The sequence below is a fragment of the Electrophorus electricus genome, chromosome 2 (genome assembly GCF_041902795.1).
Source record: "Electrophorus electricus isolate QZ-2024a chromosome 2, ASM4190279v1, whole genome shotgun sequence".
Taxonomy (NCBI): Eukaryota; Metazoa; Chordata; class Actinopteri; order Gymnotiformes; family Gymnotidae; genus Electrophorus; species Electrophorus electricus.
In genome coordinates this window covers 6,756,566-6,779,324 of record NC_137498.1, presented here as the reverse complement: position 1 = coordinate 6,779,324, position 22,759 = coordinate 6,756,566, and the positions used below count along the sequence as shown (strand labels likewise).

Sequence of the window (22,759 nt, the reverse complement as noted above, 5' to 3'; positions counted from 1 at the left end):
AGATCTAGATAAAACATACATTTTAACAATCAATGCGTATTATCTACAAGCTATCGTAAGTATTCTTTTGCGAGCTATCTAGGAAAGGATATTGTCAATGTCTTTATTCTGATGATTAATGGTCAATATGTAATATGACCGCTATGCCATAGAGTACGTGAAACATTTTGATCGACTAAAACTCTTTTGATCGACGGCTATTCTTATTCTCAGGGCTAGCTAAATAGAAAAACTAGCTTCGAAGTGGGTGAATCTATTTACTTAAATTAACCAGTACATGACCTGACATAAATGCGGTTTTGGTATAAAGGATATCATTATGGTGATCTTTTCTACTCATGGTCTATAATTCTGTTCTATGTATTTCCATAGTTTCCGACGTTCACGACTTCCTTGACTCTGTGGAGAGAATTGTCGACCAAGGTAATTTCTTATTTGTGAACTTTTATAAATTTTAATTGTATGTATTTGTTTTGTTTACATTTTTGTTACTTTTATTTGCAGATATAAGGACACAAGCTGATGAAACAGTTCATATATTGAATGAGTTGTTACAAGGTAATCTTTTCTAGAGTGCGTCTACCATATGTTAAAAGATCGCTTTATATCTAAAAGTTTATGCAGTGCGTTAATTTGTCACACAGGCAGAGGGGGTGAATCCCTCTACTGTCATCCACTATTCATCGAGCCCTCTGGCGGAGCTCACAAATATTTCACCTCTTACAACCGGCAACGTCTACAGAAACGTATACAGGTCACTGTGGCTTATAACATACATTTAAATAATTCTAGGCCTATTCACGCTGTTCAACCACACTAACCTGTAGGCCACCATCTCCACGTAAGTATATTTTTAAAAGCATTTTTATTAATCACATTTATACTAGAATAATTGGATCAATTTTCTTTTCTAAGATGACTCGGACGACAGGGATCAGGAGTTGAGTCTGTTCGACTGGGAGGCTGATTTAGGAGTGCCTCCCCCATCTTGTGAGTGGTCGGATAAAGAATTCTAACCAATTACTGAAAATATTCCATATTTTTCCTGCTAAATTCCTAAAGCTGTTATCAAATGTTTAGTCAGCAGTGACACGTCGTAACAGGATCAGACACTACTGCATGTGGCGTACACAAAGGCAATGAGTAGATACTTTGGTTTAACCCTGACAACTTTCCAGTTTTCCCATGCCATTCATCTTGTAGACTATACTTGATTCCAAAGTAATATAAAAATGGGTTCTGCCATTGTTAAAGAACTCATGATGCCAAGACAAGTTTAGTCAATCATCTAGTTTGGGTCAAAGCAAATATATGGTTTAGTACAGTTTGGTGCAGGTGCAAAACTACTGTCCTACTGTCTAAGTCATGCAATGTATTCTCGTATTTATGAGTCATAAAACAACGTATAATGGACAAAAACCTTGTGTGATAAAACTTATAGAGTAAGCACATTGGTTAGAGATCAGAGAAAAAATAAATAAATGAAAACTCTGTGATGTTTTCTGAAATGTTTGCTTATTGCCCTGTTTGATTACATCTGGCAAATAAGATGTGAAGAGGTGTCGGGGAGGTGTGTGTGTGTGTGTGTGAGAGAGAGAGAGAGAGTGAGAGTGAGAGTGAGTGTGAGTGAGTTAATGTCCTCTGACTGCAGAGTGTGTCAGAGAGGACACTGAACAGACAGAGAAAGTGGAGAAAAACTAGTGTAGTATGAGATTGAAAACTTTACATTTCTTTAATCACATAATTTCACTATTAAAGAATAATTTTAATTCCTACTCATATACCTGGGGTACAACTAAACTTAAATGTGGTACGAGGGTCCGGTTTTGTGGGAGGAGTTACACGCTGCACAGAATTGATCAGACCGGGTGGTTGAGTAGAAAAAAAAAAGGTGGCAGAATTTGATCTTTCTGGCCGAGTTCTGACCCTGGGAGGAGTTTGGTTTGGGCGGTGGGGAGACACACATCTTATATCAATTTTTGTCAGAAAGTTTTTCCTGCATGGCAGGGGGGAAGAGGTGTGACTTCTTAGAGAATCAACCAATGGGAGGGAGTGGGAGGGGTGAGTGAGAGAGAGAGAGAGACACACACAACTGAGACCCATACGCATGTTTCAGTATCAGTACATGACCGGCAGCGGAGCAGAGCAGACATTAAAGACTGGGTGGTACGTATTCGTTTAAGGCTTATAACTTTTATTTACTTAAATCACTTTCTCAATTAAATAAAAAAAAATTGAAGTCAATAAAACTATTTTGAGGATCCCTCATTGTTTTATTTAATCATATAATAATAATAGTAATAATAATAATAATAATAATATATCTATAAATATATAATAAATATGTGGGGGAGCGGAGGGGTTCGGGGTGGTGGGGGGATGATTGACAGCTGTCAAATCTCTCAATCAAATCAAGCAATAAATCATTTTGACGGTTAGTAAATACCATTACTCTCTCTGTTCAAAAATAGCTGCCATTTTCCGCAAATTTCGTGGGTATGTTGGATGGCCTAAAATGCGTTTCATGAGCAGACATACCTAAAATTCAAATGGTTCACAATTCTAATTTTTCAGAAATATCTGATTCAAATTGACAGAAAAAAAATGCTGTTTAGCTGAAAGGGAACCCTCTAGTCTAAGCTACACATCAGTCCAAACTGGTGGTCCTGGAAAATGGTAGGTTCTGTTCTTGCTTTCTAAACTTATGTAGCAGGGCCATGTGAGATCTTCACTGCTTAAGGCCATAAAAACCAAAGATCTCTTTCATTGCGGTCCCAATAGTTGTCCTCAGAACCTCACTCCTCTCAGTTCTACCTTGAAGTCATGAACTGTATTGCCTTCTTTTACCATTTTGAATGCAGTTAAAAAGCAGCTCAGCTGCAGTTCCATGATGGTGAGTTTAAGTTGATTTCCCTGTGCAGTTCTTTAGCCTCGCCTGCCCATGCTTCCCTTTGTTCCAACCATTTTATACAATAAACACCAAAAATGGATGAAAGAGAAATGCTTCTGCACAGTATGGAAGCTGGGACATGCAAATGCAATGACCACTACTCTAGATAAATCGAGAGTTCAACATCTATATCAATCAATAATTATCCACCAAAAAGGTCTGGTAGTCAACAGGATTTATGACAAAATGATGTTGCAATTAGACAAGGAGCTTGATGTCTCAGTCTGAGGACCTAAAGGTCAAACTGCAAAAAGAGCCTCCTACTTGATACACCGCTTACAAACAGCAATCACCCAACTAGTGTGCTATCAAGAGGGATGTTTCTGCCTGGTTTCAAACCAAGGACCTTTTACATGTTCGGTAAACATGATGACCACTACACTACAGACACTGCTTTAAAAAGGCTCTTTGGGCTCAATCTCCAGCTTTTGCTAATTTTTGGGGCTTGAAAATCAAAGTATTAAATCTGGCTAAGCAGTATGACTTCTCAAGCATTAGGATGCAAAATTCAAACAACCCCACCAAAGTTCTCTTGTTTCTTACCCTTTGAGAAACAGACTGTTGCTAACTAGGCATAATATGAAGAGTTTTACTTTATCTCTGTAGTTCTCTCATTGGCATTTAGAGCGTAAACTATTGTGCAAATTCTGTATGCTTGAAATTGCTTTGCAATGATTTTTTCTTTGCCATAGACTTGATGAAAGTAACTTTTAAAATTCAGCTAATTAGCATAACCTCTGTTAGGAAACAAAATGAAAACACACTCACCAAAGTTTATGCTTCCTGTAGTAATGTTTGAAAAACTGGCTTGAATTGTCTTCTCCTCATTATGTTGCAAAATTCAATCCCACCAACCAATGTTTACTTGTTTCATTGCCTTTGAGAGACAGAATGTTACTCTCTAGGAATAATATGAAGAGCTTTACCTGATCACTGTAGGCTGTTTCATTGCCATGGAAAGCAGTCCCTAGTGCACAGATTCTGCATCATTAAAATTTATTTGCATGGATTTTAATTGTCAGGAGACTAGAAGGAAGTTAATTTTAAGAAATAGCTAAGTAGCATAACTTATCTCTGTTAGGAGATAAAATACAGACGCACTCGTGGAGTTTCTGTTTTGTTTAATTTTGTTTGAAATACATGGATTAGCACACCCATCATGCTACAATGAGTTTTACATCATCCCTGTGACAATTGAAATCAGCCTTAAACACAGCTCCTAAAGCACAGTCCTTGCATCACCTGAGGGCAAGTCTGCTGCATATATTGACTTTCTTGGTTTGCAAATGGAGACAGTGATGTTATGTCCGCCTGTATGTCTGCATTCTGTGTTCCAGGTTTTGCCTCTGCCTCTCTCCTAATCCACACCAGGTTTTCCGGTGAGCAGAGGACAATATAAAAGGAAGAGGAAGAGACAAAATGTTTGGATTAGGGCTCATTGGAGAAGAGTTTCCTCCTCCTCCTCCTCCTGCTCCTCCTGCTCCTGCTCCTGCTCCTGCTCCTGCTCTTGACTTGTTGCTACATTTTGAGCTTGTGTTTGCTAGACTTTATGTGTATGACTGGATTTGCCCCTTGTTTGATGGCTTGTTAGTATATGTTTCTTGTGTCTTATATATATATTGTCCCGTATATAGTTACACACTGGTGGTAGGGAGTGGCTGCCATTTTGTTTGGGTGTGGGTTTATCTTTGTTTCAAACAGTGTAGTCATTGTAAGTTTCTTTTTGTTAGCTTAGTCAGTTGCTGTTTTGTTTCTAGTGTGGTTTTGTTTTGTTGGCCTTGGTTACTCCTGATGTGATTGCACCAGTTTCTTGTCTTTAAACACCTAAAGCTTGTAACTTCACTAGATCTTTGCTGTCAACTTTGTCTGGTTATTCATCCTGTAACTCATTTCTACTGTTGTAATACTTAACCCTGTGTTACGGCCTCCCAGCCTAGACAGGGTCGTAACATAATTGGGGCATAATTGGGTCCTTTGTTCCTTTTTTTCTTTGCCCCTTGTGTGTTTTGGTGGGTTTTCTGTGCTGGTTGGTGGTGTTCTCTTGTGGGTGGGAGCACTTGTGTTAGGATTGTGAGTTTTGATTAGTCTGGTTTTACTCTTTATCCTACCCTGGAGCAGTTTGATCTGTGTAGAAAGGCAGACCTGTTACTACTAGCAGATTTCTTTGACGTTGTGGTGACCTATTCAGCCACAAAATGGGAAATCAAGGAAGTCTTAGAGGCCTGCTTAGTACAAGAGGGAATTTTGCCAGAATGAGGTGGTCCTGTTGGTGTTGTGGTGAACCTGACACAGGGCATGTCAATGGTGGAAACCAGAGACGATTCTGTGGTCAGCTCACGCATAGAGCCTCAGATCATCCAGTTTCCTGGTGGTGACCAGATGCTGGCTATGGAGCTGGAAATCAAGAGGCAGGAACATGAGACAGAGTTACTGAGGGTGTGGGCCTTACAGCTTGAGGTTGAAAAGGCAGATAAGGAGGCAGCAATCCGGAGGCAGAGCATGGGTCCTGAGGGTCCTATTCCTCGGCCCTGGAAGTTCTCCTCCCCTATATCAGATGGCTTGGCTAAAGGCAGTAGCCAGGTACCAAAACCACGCCTGCCAGGATCGCTCACTGCTCCTGTATCCGCTACACAGGTGGCACATGGATTTGACGTCAGCCGGCAGAAGTTTAGTACAAGCATTTCGGGATAGAGGTATTGCCACAGCATTAAATTGGCCTAAGGATCTTTGGCCACTCATGCTCCAGTGCAAGTTAGTGGGAAAAGCACAAGAGGTTTGCTCATCATTAACTTTAGAGCAGAGCTTTAACTATGATGTTGTGAGAGCTGCAATACTGCATGCTTATGAATTGGTGCCAGAAGCCTATAGGTAGAATTTTTGGCATTTGAGAAAATCCCCCAACCAGACACATACAGTTTGCAAGGGAGAAAACCTGTTTATTTGAGAAGTGATGTAGTGCAAGTAGTGTGAAAACATTCGACGAGTTTAAAAATTGTCCGCCAGAAAGAATTGTCTACTTGAATGAGTAGAAAGCGAGCACAGTGGCATCTGCTGCTACTATGGCGGATGAATGTTCTAACTCACAAAACTGAGTTTGCTCTGTGTACCTATACAACTACAACTCTGCCTAGTCCTAGTCCTCACAAAACCCTGAAACCACCACGAGCACCTGTTTCCTCTCCTACAATGGACACAAGGGAGTGTTTCTATTGTCATGAAAAAGGGCACATCATTGCATCTTGTCCAACCCTACAGTGCAAGGCAGCAAGAGCAGCTAAGAAAATAAATGCGATGAGTGTTCTACCCTCAGATACAATTGAATGTTTAGAACCTGCTTTTCAGCCCCTTATTTTCCAAGGTTCTGTCTCTCACTAATGATGAGGGACAACGGCCAATCACGGGATTAAGGGATACTGGTGCTGCTGTATCACTGATATTGGGAAGTGTGCTGTCATTGTCATCAGACACATATAGTGGTAACCATGTGTTTGTGCAGGGTGTAGGACTAAGTATTATGAGGCTCCCTGTACATAATCTGTACCTATGCTCAAGTGTGTATTCAGGGCCAGCTAAAGCGGCGGTACAATCTGAACTGCCCATCCGTGGTGTATCATTCATTTTAGGTAATGATATGACCACTGGTATGGTGTTCCCTATGCTTGAGGTAATAGAGAATCCTGTGGAGGTTAGTGAGTCTACACAAGAGGCATTAGGCACATTTCCTGCTTGTGTTTTGACCTGTGCTCAGGCACGGAAACTTGGTGATGTGCTTCCCCTGAAAGGAACATTCATGTGTGATGTGCCAGTAGGTGGTGATGCACCTGTGTTTGCAGCGCCTAAAGAAAAAGTTGTGCCCATTGTTCCTGATCCTGAGATGCCCGATCTCATGTCACAAAAGGAGCTGGCTGTGGTTCAGAGAGAAGACAGCACCCTTTTCATTGCTTCACCCTCATAGATAAACAAGGAGAAAAAGCTACAGGATATACCAGTGAGTATTACCTTGAAAACGAAGTGCTAATGTGGAAATAGTTTTTGACTCACCCTAGTGAAGAGTGGAACACAGTGACGCAAATAGTGGTACCAGCTAAATACCGTGCCCATATCTTGTTTTTAGCACATGATCACCCATTGTCAGGTCATCTGGGTGTGCGAAAGACTGCACAGCGGATTTTGAGACATTTCTTTTGGCCGTCAATCCGAAAAGACGTAGTGAATTACTGTCGGTCTTGTAATACATGCCAACTTGTTGGGAAACCAAACCAGGTTATTCCCCCTGCACCTTTGGTTCCAATTCCTTTGGTGGGTGAACCCTTTGAATGAGTTCTCATAGATTGGGTAGGTCCCCTGCCACAGACATGGGCAGGACATCGTTACTTGTTGACGTTAATGTGCACCACCACTATGTACCCAGAAGCGATTCCCCCTTCGTTCACATAAATCTAAAGCTGTGTTTAAAGCATTGATTAAGTTCTGTACTACCTTTGGCCTACCTAAATGTATCCAATCTAACAGGGACTAATGTCACTTCAAACCTATTTGCCCAAGTAAAATATGAGTTAAAGATCCAACACCACTTCTCCAGTGCATATCACCCTGAGTCTCAAGGTGCATTGGAAAGGTTCCATCAGACTTTCAAAAATATGCTGAGGTCTTACTGTGCTGAGTATGATAAAGATTGGGATGAAGGTGTTCCTCTGCTCCTATTTGTTATCCGTCACATTTCAAGATTCTTTGGGGTTCAGCCCTAATGCATTACTTTTTGGACGCACAGTGTGTGGTCCATTTGAAGGTTTTATATGACCAATGGTTGTCATCCAGTCCCCGAAATGGTGTCCCCCTTTGTGATTTCGCTGCCAAATAACATAATCGATTGCATTTTGTTCGACAACTAGCCAAACGCAATCTTAATGATTTCAGGCACCCAAAGTGGAGAGCACCCCAGCTTGTGAGTAACATCAAAGCACCACTTCAATAATCAGAGTTTACATACATCCACTCCATGAACACAGTTTTAAAATTCTACTTTTGTTTTAAATATAAAGGCTCAGTACAATACAAGAAGTTGAAGAGAGTACGCATCTTCTTCAGACGAGCATGGCAGGCTGTAAGAAGCACCTTGTCCTGTGCCAAACACTCCAACAAAATTAGCCCTACTCTTTAACTTTTCCCAGCTCTTTTTACCAATTTATTTTGTATTTCTTTTTTGCCTTTATTTTCCCCAACCTGTCTTTTCATTTTCTGAAATATCTTTTGACTTTTTGACTTACTGCCTTAAATAATCCTTACTTCATGCAACGATTTTGTCTGTTTGCATTCTGTAACGTAGTGCTCTTCTGTTAGTCTTTAGCAGAGGAGGATAACATTTAATTGGAAAGAAGTAGCTCCAGTTAATAAGCAGGAGGCAGTAGAGCCACTTTATCCGACTTACTAAGTACCCTCAGTTCCTCATCGGTAACAGACTAACATTTCAGGTGTAGCCTTAACTTTATCTGCTTGTAAAGATGCTCGTCTTTTAAGAGTTTTGAACAGTTCAAATAAGATTAGAACACTGGTGAATAACAAAAAAATTAATATTCTATTTGTCTTTATACAAATACACTATGAAGTCTAATTAGACAAAATCATCTGTGATCCCACTTTCAAAGACATGGTCAGTTGGTAACAATACATTCCAAAATTGAAGAACAAAGATTTTAATCATATTTTTAATTGGCTAAAACTAGCCAGGTTATGGTTCAAGTTCACCCAAATAAATCTAGAATGTGTTTTTGCACACACACCCTACAACACCAACATACTGTCCTCGTCCACCACTCAGGTCACTGAGAAACTTTCCCACACAGGTGATTTGAAAGAAACAGGTCATAGTGTTAATGATTCAGTAAATTTTGCTAACGAGCTTGAGCTACATTTAGCCTAGCATGTTGCTAACTTGCTAATAGCTTATAGCTTAAGGTTTGGAGTGGAAATCGCAGATGTGAAGTTTGATTCCACATTATGTTCATCGGCCTTCACACTTAGGCTACTGTGTACTCTCCGTATGACTGCATACAGTGAATTGTAATGTGTATGGGGTGATTTGGGATAAAAATACATACCATTACACTCCTAATATTTATATTTTAGTATAACTATATTGGTAATAATGTCATATAAAGCTGTAGCAAGCCAACTCCCTCACCTACAACAGCAAAATAAATTCACTTTGCAGAACCTTTTCAACACAGCTCTACTGCCCTAAGCAACCACCTCCTATGACCAGCCTACATATAAACCCTTTCACACCAAGAACTGAACCCGAGTCGCCTGTTTGGGATAAAAGGTGATTTTCACATTTGGTGTTTTTGCTCGAGTCTGAGTGAGACTGTTTCCATGTCACTGATCTGGTTTCACACTGTGTACAATTCTGCAGAACCATCTGCTCTACTTTGGAGTTCAACCTCGGTCCTAAAGAGAAAGTAACAGACAGTGACATCCAACAGCTGTCAGTGAACTGCACCACACACACCTTCATGATGTATGTGGTTATCAGTGGGTATAAACAGAAACCACAACTCTCTGTCCTGCTTTGGCTCTTTATTTATGAAACAGCAATAGACTCTCACAGTGGAAGTGATGTGTACAGACAACGGACGGCATTTGACTATAAAATGACCTGCTTAACATAAAAATGTGCTACAATTTAAAGATTAAATATCCGAAAATGCTTCAACAGAGATACACAAATAAAATGAAGAAAAACCATTCTGATGAAAAAATCCATAATGTAATAAATATAATAAATTGTTTTTATTATTGTGCAGACATATGATACTTGTAGGAAATGATACTTGTAGGAATCACAATTATAGTTACAGACTGAAAACATTTTAATTGACGTTTACAGCGTTTAACATTTAGATTTAGCAGTTAGCCTCCTTTCCCAAGTAGAAGATAAAATCAAAAGGAATGAAACACAAGTACTCTGGTTCTTGGAGTGGCTACACTGTAATGTTATCAGTCTTAGTCCTGCCCCTGTCACTGTTAGTCCTCCTCCTACAATTCCTAATTTATGCCAGTCTGAAACCACACCTGAAATAACTAATTAGCAGTTAATTAATAATTACCAATAGATACAGCAAATTATACAAAGACAGCACTGAAACCAAGACAGAAGAACATAACAGTTAATTGGCTCCCATACAATAAAAGAGTGTGTGTGTGTGTGTGTGTGTGTGTGTGTGTGTGTTCAGGTTTGTTAATTTAGTTTGATATTGACATTCTGTATTATCGCCATTATCCATTGCTCTGGGTGCTGGTCTGGTGGTTTTTATATGGGCTAGAGTAGAATACATTACATCAACCTGCAGAAAATATCACAATTACAAAATATTAGCACACATACATATAGAATAATGCACACCCTGTTGAATGGATTAATACAAGTGTTAATATAATGTATTGTACTGCAGAGGTGTTAATTGTAATATACATTTAATCCATAAATGCACATGTAAATATAATTTATGCAAGCATGTGTGTAATCTGTTTTATACATTCACAAACATTTAAACACTCACCAGCCACTTTAATAAAGACCTGCAGTCTGTAATTTAATATGTGCACATGTCTTACAGGTGTGCACCACTGTTTAGTGTGTGACCCCAGGAGCACTGCTGAATGGATCCTACCTGGATGGTAGACCACTCTCAACAAACAAGTGTCTCTGCAGTGGTAGTGTCTTTAGGGCATGTATGAGTGTGTAACAAGAAAAGCAGTGTGTCTGAACTTTATACACAAGCCTGTGGAACTGCACAAAGGTATATAATGCAGCTAGAAGATAACTGGATGTAGTGTAAAGGTGATCCTAATAAAGTGGCTGAGGAGAGTAACCACATACATACATCACCTGACCTTTTTAATACAAATGATAAATGTGTGTTGATCAATTTTTCTTTAGTTAATGAGTGCTTACTGAAGAGATCTTGAAAACTAGTCTGACCAAAATGAATTTTTCCAGTACGCGAAATATACCCAGATGACGTACTGCTACGGCCAAATAATCCAGTACGTGACCAGGCCTGTCTCCGTGGTGTACTGCATCTCATCATGCAACGGTGGTGGTAAATCACAAGTGGGTAGAACTTCATACGTTCGCGTGACCTCTTAGTATGGTTTGTGTTTTTTTACACACTGGATATTATGCATCATACTACTACAGGGAACAGTAAACAGTATACCGTATATAATGAGTCCAGTATGCAGCATACAGTATGTAGTAAGCTATTTTGTATATAGCCCAAAGGTTTCTTGCCTCATGTCGGTGTTACATGAAGGGATTGGCCAGCAATTACATTATTTTCCTTTTCCCCGGATGGCCGAGACATGTTTTGCTCCTTTAGTTTAAAACAAAAGCTGCTAATGTTACTAACAAACTCTGGAAGCCAACAGCAACAGCAGGTAACAGTCGTTGTAATTAAGTTGGACACTGGAGGTCAACAGCAACCCAAGTATAACCTTAGTACATAATGGTCTTCATACATAAGTTAGATCACTACATGTCCACAAAGCTTTCTTAACCTGCTCAAACCTCATCCAGATTGTAGTGATGAGTTTATTCACTTTTGTAGTTCACAGTGAGTCATACTGCACATTGACTAGTCTGTGAGACCTTTATTAAGACCTGGATGCAGTTTGAGCTGGTTGAGAGTCATCTGTGGGCATGTATTTATGAAGGTTGGATTTGGGTTGCTGATGAGCTCCAATGTTTGTTAGCAAAAAAACAGAATTGCGGAAAAATAATGTAAATTAGACTTTTCACCTAAATACTCCTTTAAATGCCTGAGCTGTCTATTAAAATATTTACCCCCTGGTGCTCTGAAACAGACACTACAGGTAACAAAAGCGTTACTGCATGTCACGTGGTCATCACTAGTTAAAGGCCAGCAGACAACTACTGTTAGCTAGTAGGTAGTGAATAGTCAAATAAAAAAGAAATACAATTAAAAAACTTTAGTCGTCTTTAGTTTTTAGCACTGATTCAGGCACAATTTAGGTACTTGCTCAATTTTAAAAGTATTGTTTTAGCAATGACATCAGAAAAAAATCCAAATGATACACAATCCTACTTGCAGAAAGTACGAAACGTGACATATGCCGTTTATCAGTCATCAGATTCATTTTACAGACTGTTTGTTCACACTTTTTTATATGGTATGTCACGGAGACGTGTATCTGCATGGCTGTTTCTTCTGTGCATGTTGTTCATGGATTCTAATAAAATGACACCTTTTTGATAAACCATTTTGCATGACGCTGATATGACCTGTTAGGATGTTTATCTCCTGTCCCTCTCATCCCTCTAACCTTTCTGGCACTTTTCTACTACTTTGGTTGATTCAGAAGTTACTTCTGAGTGCAGTGAGGTGTCTAAAAAGGCCCAGTAGTATAAAGGTACTGCTATAGAGCAGGTGATCATAATAAAGTTATCATCAAGCATATAGCGTACACACACACACACACACACACACACACACACACACACACATGCAATGCTTAACATCTCTAGCTGCAACAGTCATAAGTGAATGACTGCTGAAAAGCCACTGGTAAACTACAGCACATTAGGCAAATAAAACTACTCTGTGAAACTACAGAATATTAAACAATTAACTGCTCTGCTAAACTACAGCATATTAGATGATGTCATACTGTCTGTTATAATTTAGCAATCAGAATCGACTGTGTGCACTGCAGTAAAGACTGTAGTGAAGTTCTCTGTGCACACAAGAATAAGGCCCTTAAAGTTTTTCCATACTTTCAGAAACACATGACCTCTCACCAGTACCTGCATAACTTTCACTGGGTCTTAACATGCAGAAACTAATCACTAATCCAAGCTCTGACACTGTAGAACAGATCTGTGCACTGAATCAGAGTTCACTGATATTATAACATGGATGTGTGACACCCACCCGTGTCTGCTGATCTCTCCTCTGTCCTGTTTGTCCCTCTCTGTTCACCGTCTGTTCACGTCTCTGAACTACAAAATTAACTCAGTGTGAGATGGACAGATATGTATGTATTTATTTATATACAGGTTTTATTATCAAGAGCATCTCACATGTTTATCAGTATGTGTGCTCTCTGGGAAGCAAACCCATGACAGTGTGTTATCAGCACTGTGCACTACCTGTCTACCAGGTGAGCAGAGGTCTCTATTACTGGAAAATATTGTACAGAGAACTTCACACTGAGACCTGTTATAATTGTCTGTGAACTTGAATAGGAGTGTGTGTGTGTGTGTGTGTGTGTGTATACCTCTGTATCTCCAGCAGATGACTCCTCCTCCCATCAACAGCAGTAAACCCCCCACACCAGCTAAGATGACATGACGTGTGTATACTGGAGAATTGTCTGCATTTCCTGCATGTGGGAATGTAGGAAGCAGAATTAAAATGTGATGTATTATTTGTCACTTTTAATATTATATTGTATGATTTTTATAACAAGCATTCAATATACATTTTTTTTTGGCACAAAAACAAAGAGGATGGAGCATGAATGAGTCTGTGTATCTCTACAATCTGAAATTACAAATTTTGGCATTATACTTGATTGAGAGCTGACAATATTGATATTGATTAATATTGATAATATTATTAGTAATTAATAAAAGTTGACATTGTCAATGTCATTAAGACTACATTTGTAGTCCTTTAACCATTTTCAGATGTTATTGTAGTAGTAGGTTTAGAATGAAGCTGTTGGACTTGTTTTGTCAGTGTGTGCACTGGAGTTCCAGGCATTTGTTAGTCTCTCTCTCTCTCTCTCTCTCTCTCTCTCTCTCTCTCTCTCTCTCTCTCCCGGCATAGCCGCCCACTTCACCTCCTGTAACATCTCTGTTGTACTGGAACTGACAATCTTTCATTGTTATTCTACCAATCCCAGTGTCTGCCTTTGTCTGTCCCCATTCCTGTCTTTGTAACTGTCCCAATCCCAGCTGTGGTTTGGGTTCCTGTTATCCCATATCCCGTGCTCCTACTCTCAGCCGGGCTCCCGTCCATCCCACTGCCCAAGCTGGAACCCACTTGTCTCCTGTCCAGCCTGCTGTCAGGTCTCTGGTTGTGGTACAAAGTCCTGTTTCCACCCCTCACCCGATGGACTTTCCCCTTTTTTTCCTCCTTTCCCACCTGTTCTTGTCCAGGTTCTCCAGACCCTGCTGTGTGATGCCGGGCTCGGGCTCCCTTGTCAACTGTTATGCACGTCAGGAGCCCCGTGTTAAGGGGGGTGTGGGTGCTACTGTAACACCCCTCACCACCATCACACAGGAGCCCCGTGTTAAGGGGGGTGTGGGTGCTACTGTAACACCCCTCACCACCATCACACAGGAGCCCCGTGTTAAGGGGGGTGTGGGTGCTACTGTAACACCCCTCACCACCATCACACAGGAGCCCCGTGTTAAGGGGGGTGTGGGTGCTACTGTAACACCCCTCACCACCATCACACAGGAGCCCCGTGTTAAGGGGGGTGTGGGTGCTACTGTAACACCTCTCACCACCATCACACAGGAGCCCCGTGTTAAGGGGGGTGTGGGTGCTACTGTAACACCCCTCACCACCATCACACAGGAGCCCCGTGTTAAGGGGGGTGTGGGTGCTACTGTAACACCCCTTCACCACCATCACACAGGAGCCCCGTGTTAAGGGGGGTGTGGGTGCTACTGTAACACCCCTCACCACCATCACACAGGAGCCCCGTGTTAAGGGGGGTGTGGGTGCTACTGTAACACCCCTCACCACCATCACACAGGAGCCCCGTGTTAAGGGGGGTGTGGGTGCTACTGTAACACCCCTCACCACCATCACACAGGGGTCCTGTGTTTCCTCTTTCACTTAGCTGGCCATAGGGTCTAGTCTCACCTTAATTATTTCCCATATAAAGCCTGAACCTTTCCAACCACTAATGTCAATTATTTTGCATTAATCGCATGTATTACTCTGTGTATGCGACATTCACACGGTATGTTCATGTGTGCTTTCATTTTCATTTAAAACCACATCAAAGATAAATCACGCTTGCATCTTGCCCCACACTCGTTAAACCAATTTGTGTTACCTCCATTGCTAGATGATGGACTGAATGTCTTCTAATCTGTTGGAGACGTCATTGTAGTAGCAGGTTTAGTTGAAGCTGTTGGACTTGTTGTGTCAGCGTCCACTGGAGGAGGATTTACAGGTTTATATGGAGCCTCTGCAAGAATAGAAAAGTGTGATCAGTTATAAGTAATGAGGGTTCAGGGCTGTTATGTATTTAACATGTTTAGATTTTCTACTACAGAACTGATGTATGTACAGTTTGGCCAAGCAGACGTGTTCAGTTGTCTGTGTGTCAGTGGTGGTGATACGTTGGCTACGTCTGAAGCTGCAGGGCTCTGTAGGTGCAGTGTGTCCTTCAGTCATTTTCTGAATGAATGAATTAGGGACTTCTGAGTCGAGTCTCTCTCTCTCTCTCTCTCTCTCTCTCTCTCTCTCTCTCTCTCTCTCTCTCTCTCTCTCTGTGTGTGTGTGTGTGTGTGTGTTCATTTCAGTTCAGTAAGCTTTATTGGCATGACCATATACAACTATAGTATTGTAGTATTGCCAAAGCAGAATTACAACATGAACATTACACAACATTACAACATTTGCAATTATGGAAATTAAGAATTCTGTTATGATAAAGAACTTGAAGAGAAACTGTAATTGGTCTGAAATAATAATAATTGGAAGAAGTAAAAGGGAAGAAGTGAAAAGAAAGAGAAATAAATAAATAATAAGGATGTAAAATAATAAATAGTTAATAATAATAAATAGTTAGGTAACTTTTATAAACTGTGTGTGCATGCGTGTGTGTGTGTGTGTGTGTGTGTGTGTGTGTGTGTGTGTGTGTGTGTGTGTGTGTGTGTGTGTTTTTGTGTGTGTGTTTGGGTGGGTTAATCACTGTCCCTCATCTTATGGCAGGCAGATATGTATCACCCAGCTAAAGCGCTGCTTTCCTTCTTTTCGCCCAGTAGGATGGGCAGTTTCAGTGTTAGACAGACACTTAAAGTTGGGGTGGATCGTCTCAGATTTTGTAAAATAAATTTGCCATATTTGGATGAATTTTTCACATTCAGTGAGGAAGTGCAGCTCTGTCTCAACAGTGTCATATTTACATTGCTGACAGAGTCTCTGTTCTCCGGGCAGCCATGACATTTATATCGGCTGGTCTGGACGGCCAGGCTGTGCTCTCTGAGTCTGGACTTTGTCAACGTGGTTCTGTGTTTAATGTCACTCACTGTGTACAGGTCGTCTGCTACAGTGTACTGACGTTTTAGGGCCAGATAACGTTGCATTTTGCTTTGTGCTTGTGTTTGTGTTCCAGTGGGTGATGTAGTTTAGTTTGTGAAGTGTAATAATTTGGTTTGGTCTGATTGTTTGTACTTCAGACTGGTCCTGATGTGTTAGTGTTAGTGTGTGTTAATGAACTCAGTGTCAGCACCAGCTGTGAGAGGAGACTCTTCTCTCTGCTCTTCTTTTTTTTTTGTTCTCTCTCTCCCTCTCTGCCTCCCTCCTTCTCTCTCTCTCTGCTTCCCTCCTTCTCTCTCTCTTTATGCAATAGTTTATGCTCCATCACATTTGATAAATATGAATGGTTGAGAAAAATCTTGTTTTTGTAGAGTCAGTGGTTCTAGCCCATCTGGTCTATTACACAGTTAGTGTTAACCATCCTCCAACTCCAGTCATGATCAGTGTCTGACCACTGAAACACTGCTGGCTGGATATCTTTCACTGTCAGAACACTCTCAGCCTACCAGTAGCACTGAATCCAGTAACACTGCTGTACCTGAACCACTCATACCAGTACAACACCCACTACCAAGCCTCCAGCACTGTAGTGGGACTGATGTATGGAGAATGGTTCAGTATCCACATATACTGGGACATCTGTGGTCAGAAACTGACCAGTGATGTCCTGGGTGCAGGGTGACACACAAACTGTGTAAGACACCAGGTGGACACAGTCTGTAATTATACCTACACATTCACTTATTAGAGGTACTGAAAGTGTTCAGTGAGGGCAGGTGAAATGTATGTTAGTTGTGTTTAACTCTTCTAGACTGGTGACAGAGGGTGTCTGGTGACTAATATCTGAGGATAATGTAGTCCACATGTTATATACATAAATATGTAATGGTGTTTCTCTACTTTTAAATGTCCTGTTTTTGAATTTTAGTAATATCTGATGTATGTGTGTCTAATAAAGTGTGTGGTGAATGTATTTATATCACATTTATTTGTATGTTTAAAAAGTAAGTTCATGGTGGAGAGACTAAATCGACTTATGAGGTTTTCATTGATATTAGGAATGTGGTTGCTAATAATGTTTTACCTGAAATATAAAGTCTTATGTATGTGTATTCATTGTCTTTAATATAACACCTGTAGTCTCCCTCATCCTCTTCAGTCAGGTGTGATATGAGTAGACAGAGATTTCCTGGAGAGTGAGCAGTACCCAGCTGAACTCTGTTTCTATACTGTTCACTCTCACTGGAGATCACATCCCATGAGTTTCTGTTTGTGTTGCGTTTCCTCCAGGTGAAATTCTCAGGTTTGGTGTGTAGGTCAGTGCAGGAACAAGGCAGCAGTACTGAGTCTCCTGTGTATGCAGTGATTTCGGAGATCCTGTGATGTTCCAGTATACAGCCTACAGAAACACACCAATAGAAGACCTTCAGTATGTGATAATAATGATTAGATGTCACTTACCAAGTGAGGCAACTAGTAAATCTGAATAGATGTGAGCACCTCAAACCATGTAGTACCTTCCTGTTCTTGAAACTGGGTGATGAAGCTGAAATGAAACTCCCATATGACTCTGTTGTAAATTACTTTGTACTGAAAGTGATGCATTTGCCCTGGTCCTGAAATAAAGTGTTCCATTTTGATGTTTATATGATTGTGAATGTCTTAAGTAATGCCACAAAACTAACAGTTAAATAAAGGTCAGACACAATATATGTAACTCTGTGATAGCGCATCAGTGTGGAAGCCCTCACTAGAATTCTTTATATTAAGTAAGCAATTGTCACGGAACGCTCCCCTCACCACTGGTCACGTGGTACGGCCCACCGCCTGCAGTTGAAGTCACTTTTTGTTCTGTAATCACGCCCCCATGATGGCACACACCTGCCCCTGGTTTAATGTTGTGTGTGTCTGTGTGAGGTTAAACCCCTGTTGGTGTGTGCATTAGTGTTGGTCATTGTTTGTGTTGCTAGTCCTACGTGTATTCATGTTAAACGTATATGTTTGTGTTGCCGTCGTTAGTGTTCCTGCCAGTGTTACGTGTATTTGTGTTATCCGTTTATGTTGTGTGAGTGCCGTCGTCGTAAGCGTTAAGTATCAATAAATGTCTGTCAAAGTCGAGGGAGTCTGTGCGTCCTGCTCCGTGCCCTGCGGCACTCCAGCTATTACAGCAATCAAGTGGCACATACAACAAATGCTACAGATTCTTGAAGTGCTGATGTTTGTTCAGTTTTCCACCTGATCTCACTGAGTTTGTCTGTGTGTCTAGTGAGGGGTCTGGTGTTGTCTGTACAGGCAAAGGTCTGAGTAACAGAAATGATCCAGTTAGATTCCCATTCTAATTAGATTTCCAATCCCATCATGTATGAAGACTTAAGCGTCGGTCACATCTAACTGCCACCTCGCTCATGTTTTCACATGGGTGGAGCAAAATGAGGGGATTATGGGCGGTCTTGGTATTGTGTAATTTTGGGGAACGTAGTCCTTCAGAAAACAGCTAACACTACTTGTGACATTGTTCTAATAATTAGTATAAGAATAGCAGCTGCTTTTCTTTCAGAAAGAAGCAAGTAAAGCTCTTGCCCCTTCAAGTGAATGAGGTTTTTCACCAGGCAGATTTTTCTCGTGTTCGGTGTAAAAGATTATTTATACTGCAGATTTAGTGTCTGATGCTGCCTTTAAATTGAACCTAAATAAGATGCCTTAGCAGGCAGCATATGTCAGAGGGAGAACAGTGATCACACATTTATTCAACAGTCTTGGATCTGGAAGCATATTGGTCATTATTTCCATAGACATTCCAGAAAATTCTAATCTAAAGCCTCAACCCAAGCAGCTACAAAATTAAGATAAAAAAAGAGCAAAATTACAAGACTTTATACATAAATGCTTCATGAACTACAAATTCCATAATGCCCTCATACAGGTAGCTGAGATATGTGTACACTGAGAGAGACTGAGCTACAACGTCAATTGTCATGGCATACTATGTCATTTCAACCAAGAAAATTGTAACATATTTATATGTGTAGGCCAAACTCTCAACTATGAAGTCTTGTTCTTGTTAACCCCAACTGCTGTGGTCATCTGTGGTCTCTTGCAGAGATATTGTTATTCATCAATTGTTATTCAGGACAGTAAATCACTCTACCAGCTGTGGGTTCCTCTCGGATGTGCTATGACAGGGATGCTGCTCGTATGTGGTCACTCTTTGATTAGTCAGTGTTGGACAAACTCTGCTGTTGATCAATCAAGATAACACTAAAGAAATTCTGAACCGTGTGGAGTTAATGCTGGAGCAGAGCTGAGAGTGGAGCTCTCTCTCTCTCTCTCTCTCTCTCTCTCTCTCTCTCTCTCTCTCTCTCTCTCTCTCTCTCTCTCTCTCTCTCTCTCTCAATCTACAGAACCATAAAGCTCCCTCTTAAAGGCGCAGTACAACTGTGTCTGTTACAACAGCAGGTGGAATTACGGCAGCCACAGAACTGGCTACCTGAGACTTTAAAAAAGTTTGAACAGATGTTTAAAGGAGTATTTAATTTCAAAACATTATTTTTATACATAATGCAGTGCATGAAAAATAAGTCATGGTGTATTTCAATTGCACATGTTCAGTTTGAGTAGTGTGGTTCAGTTTCAAATTTGATATGGAATTTGTTTGCAGGAGTAACTTGTTTGTTGGCCAAAAAACTGGTCCTCACTCTGTAAGAATGTCACTCCACCACTAGAGATGAGAACTGTACTCACACCACAAATGTACTGTTGCTTTCAGCTTCTACATATCAAAAGCCTTTTCTTGGTCTGTACAATAATGCACAGGTTAAAGGTATGAATTATGTAAGTCAATAAAAAAATACATCAATCTTATAGAAGGAAAATTGGACTTTTAAAAAATAAATTATATCAGTCTTAATAAGAAATTTGTCATTTTATAATCCCGGTGTTGCCATATGATTTACGTAAAATTGTAGCATGGGTCCACCTAGTGGTAAAACGTTAGATTGCAGTTTTTACTGGATTGCCAAGGGCAACAGTTGCTAGAAAAATCTCCCAAGAGGAAGAAGTAAGAGGAAGAAACTTTGAGAGGAACCAAGACTCAAAAGGGGGCCTATCCTCCTCTGGCCAACAATGGTCACCACTATAATAACAATTTAAAAAGAAAAATGAATTTAATAAGTGAAAAAATAAGCAATTAATGTCTAGTCCAACTTTCTAGAGGTCCTGTTCTTGTCTCAAGGTATGCATTCCCGGTGTGTTGTCTTGTATGTTGATTCACTATGATGATCTGATCACAGCAGTTGGTGCAACATCCAGGCCCTTTTGAGTCTGTCAGGGTTCAAAATCAGATTTATCACCTCTGGTTTGGCGTCAGATAACGTAATAAGAATCACAGTAACACTGCTTCTAAGCCAGTAAGTGGAGGGACCATAATTATAAAAATATGTATACTGTTCTGGTTTGACCATTTGAGCAGTGACTGAGTCAGAAATCAGACTTCAAAATGCTGTTCTCCATTTAAAGAATGTACAATGTATGGTAGCTAGGTCTGACATTGAGGATTTTAGAGGGGATCTCATTTTTTTAATGTTTGTGCATTAGAGAGTAAGAATTTTAGTTCTTTTTCCAAATGTATTTGATTTTATATGACTTAATGTCTGTACTGGATCTGAAAATCCCCTTGTCCTGTAACAGATAACTTTATTATATATCTCTAGGATTAGGTAAAACCATGCATATTAAAAGTAATGTTTTAAACCATTTTATTCTTAGATTTAGTGCTTAGATTTTTACCAAGGCCCAATCCCCTCTCATTTTTCCTCCTACCCCTTGTTTTCAAGTGTCATCTTGCATCTCCCAAGAGGAAGAAGTAAGAGGAAGAAACTTTGAGAGGAACCAAGACTCAAAAGGGGGCCCATCCTCCTCTGGCCAACAATGGTCACCACTATAATAACAATTTAAAAAGAAAAATGAATTTAATAAGTGAAAAAATAAGCAATTAATGTCTAGTCCAACTTTCTAGAGGTCCTGTTCTTGTCTCGAGGTGTGCATTCCCGGGGTGTTGTCTTGTATGTTGATTCACTATGATGATCTGATCACAGCAGTTGGTGCAACATCCAGGCCCCTTTGAGTCTGTCAGGATTCAAAATCAGATTTATCACCTCTGGTTTGGCGTCAGATAACGTAATAAGAATCACAGTAACACTGCTTCTAAGCCAGTAAGTGGAGGGGCCATAATTATAAAAATATGTATACAGTTCTGGTTTGACCATTTGAGCAGTGACTGAGTCAGAAATCAGACTTCAAAATGCTGTTCTCCATTTAAAGAATGTACAATGTATGGTAGCTAGGCCTGACATTGAGGATTTTAGAGGGGATCTCATGTTTGTGCATTAGAGAGTAAGAATTTTAGTTCTTTTTCCAAATGTATTTGATTTTATATGACTTAATGTCTGTACTGGATCTGAAAATCCCCTTGTCCTGTAACAGATAACTTTATTATATATCTCTAGGATTAGGTAATACCATGCATATTAAAAGTAATGTTTTAAACCATTTTATTCTTAGATTTAGTGCTTAGATTTTTACCAAGGCCCAATCCCCTCTCATTTTTCCTCCTACCCCTTGTTTTCAAGTGTCATCTTGCATCTTGGGACTGAGTTACAAAGGCTAGTGGGTGAAATCTTCCCCCTTGCTTCTGCTTCCATTTTTTCAATGATTCACAGGGGATTCTGAGAAACACTCAATTTGGAGTGGGACTATGAAAACCCTCAGTTTGGAGGGCCATTTAGCCCTAAGACCTCACCCTAGCCCTCTATCAGACACCCAACCCCTACTCATGAACACTGCATATGGAGGGCCAGTGCTAAGTGGTAGGGTCAAGGGGTGAAATGTGATTGGGCCCAAGTGAAGGTGTATGAGGCACAGGAACATGATAAATAATGATGTTACTGGGGGCCACAATGACTGGATTTAAATCTCTGTGCTACCTGGGCTGTTTTTAAAAAGAAACACACATGGTCTGAGTGAGCTGTTAGTCGTGGTTTTAGTCCTTGTGGTTTTAACCAGCAGTTTTTAGTATTAAGTGTAATGGCTCATAGCAAAGGCAGAGTCTAATTATAACTGATCACCCAGGCTCTGTTTAACTGGCTTGTCAAATATCTGTCAAATACACAATAAATAGAATAATACAAATGTTTACACTTTATTACAAGAAAAAAGGATTTGTGGTGGAGGAGACATAAACATCCATAGTTTGAAACACCATTCATTACCAAAAAACAACCCGCTCTATTGCTGATTTTATGTACTTATGCTGTATGATGTTTGCTGTATTTATGCATTTTATGTTTATAAAGTGTCATGGCTACACTATAAGTAGTGTATGCAGTATTTGTCCACCAGTAAACTGGCTGTGTTACATGGCTGCTTTAACGGCAAGTTGTCAACAAGGAGGCTTTTTCAGCCTTCTGGTGGTTTCTCAAGCCTCCTCTTTCTTCCCCCACAGACA

The 22,759-nt window shown here is 40.3% G+C and overlaps 1 long non-coding RNA gene across 1 annotated transcript; it reads left to right on the top strand.

Annotated features, from left to right (window-relative positions):
- Positions 1-510: 510 nt before the first annotated feature.
- LOC145660332 (uncharacterized) lies at positions 511-1,370 on the top strand. The gene is made up of 3 exons (XR_014126582.1): positions 511-558; positions 645-841; positions 916-1,370. It is a non-coding gene; the product is annotated as an uncharacterized LOC145660332 (long non-coding RNA).
- The last annotated feature ends 21,389 nt before the right edge of the window (positions 1,371-22,759 follow it).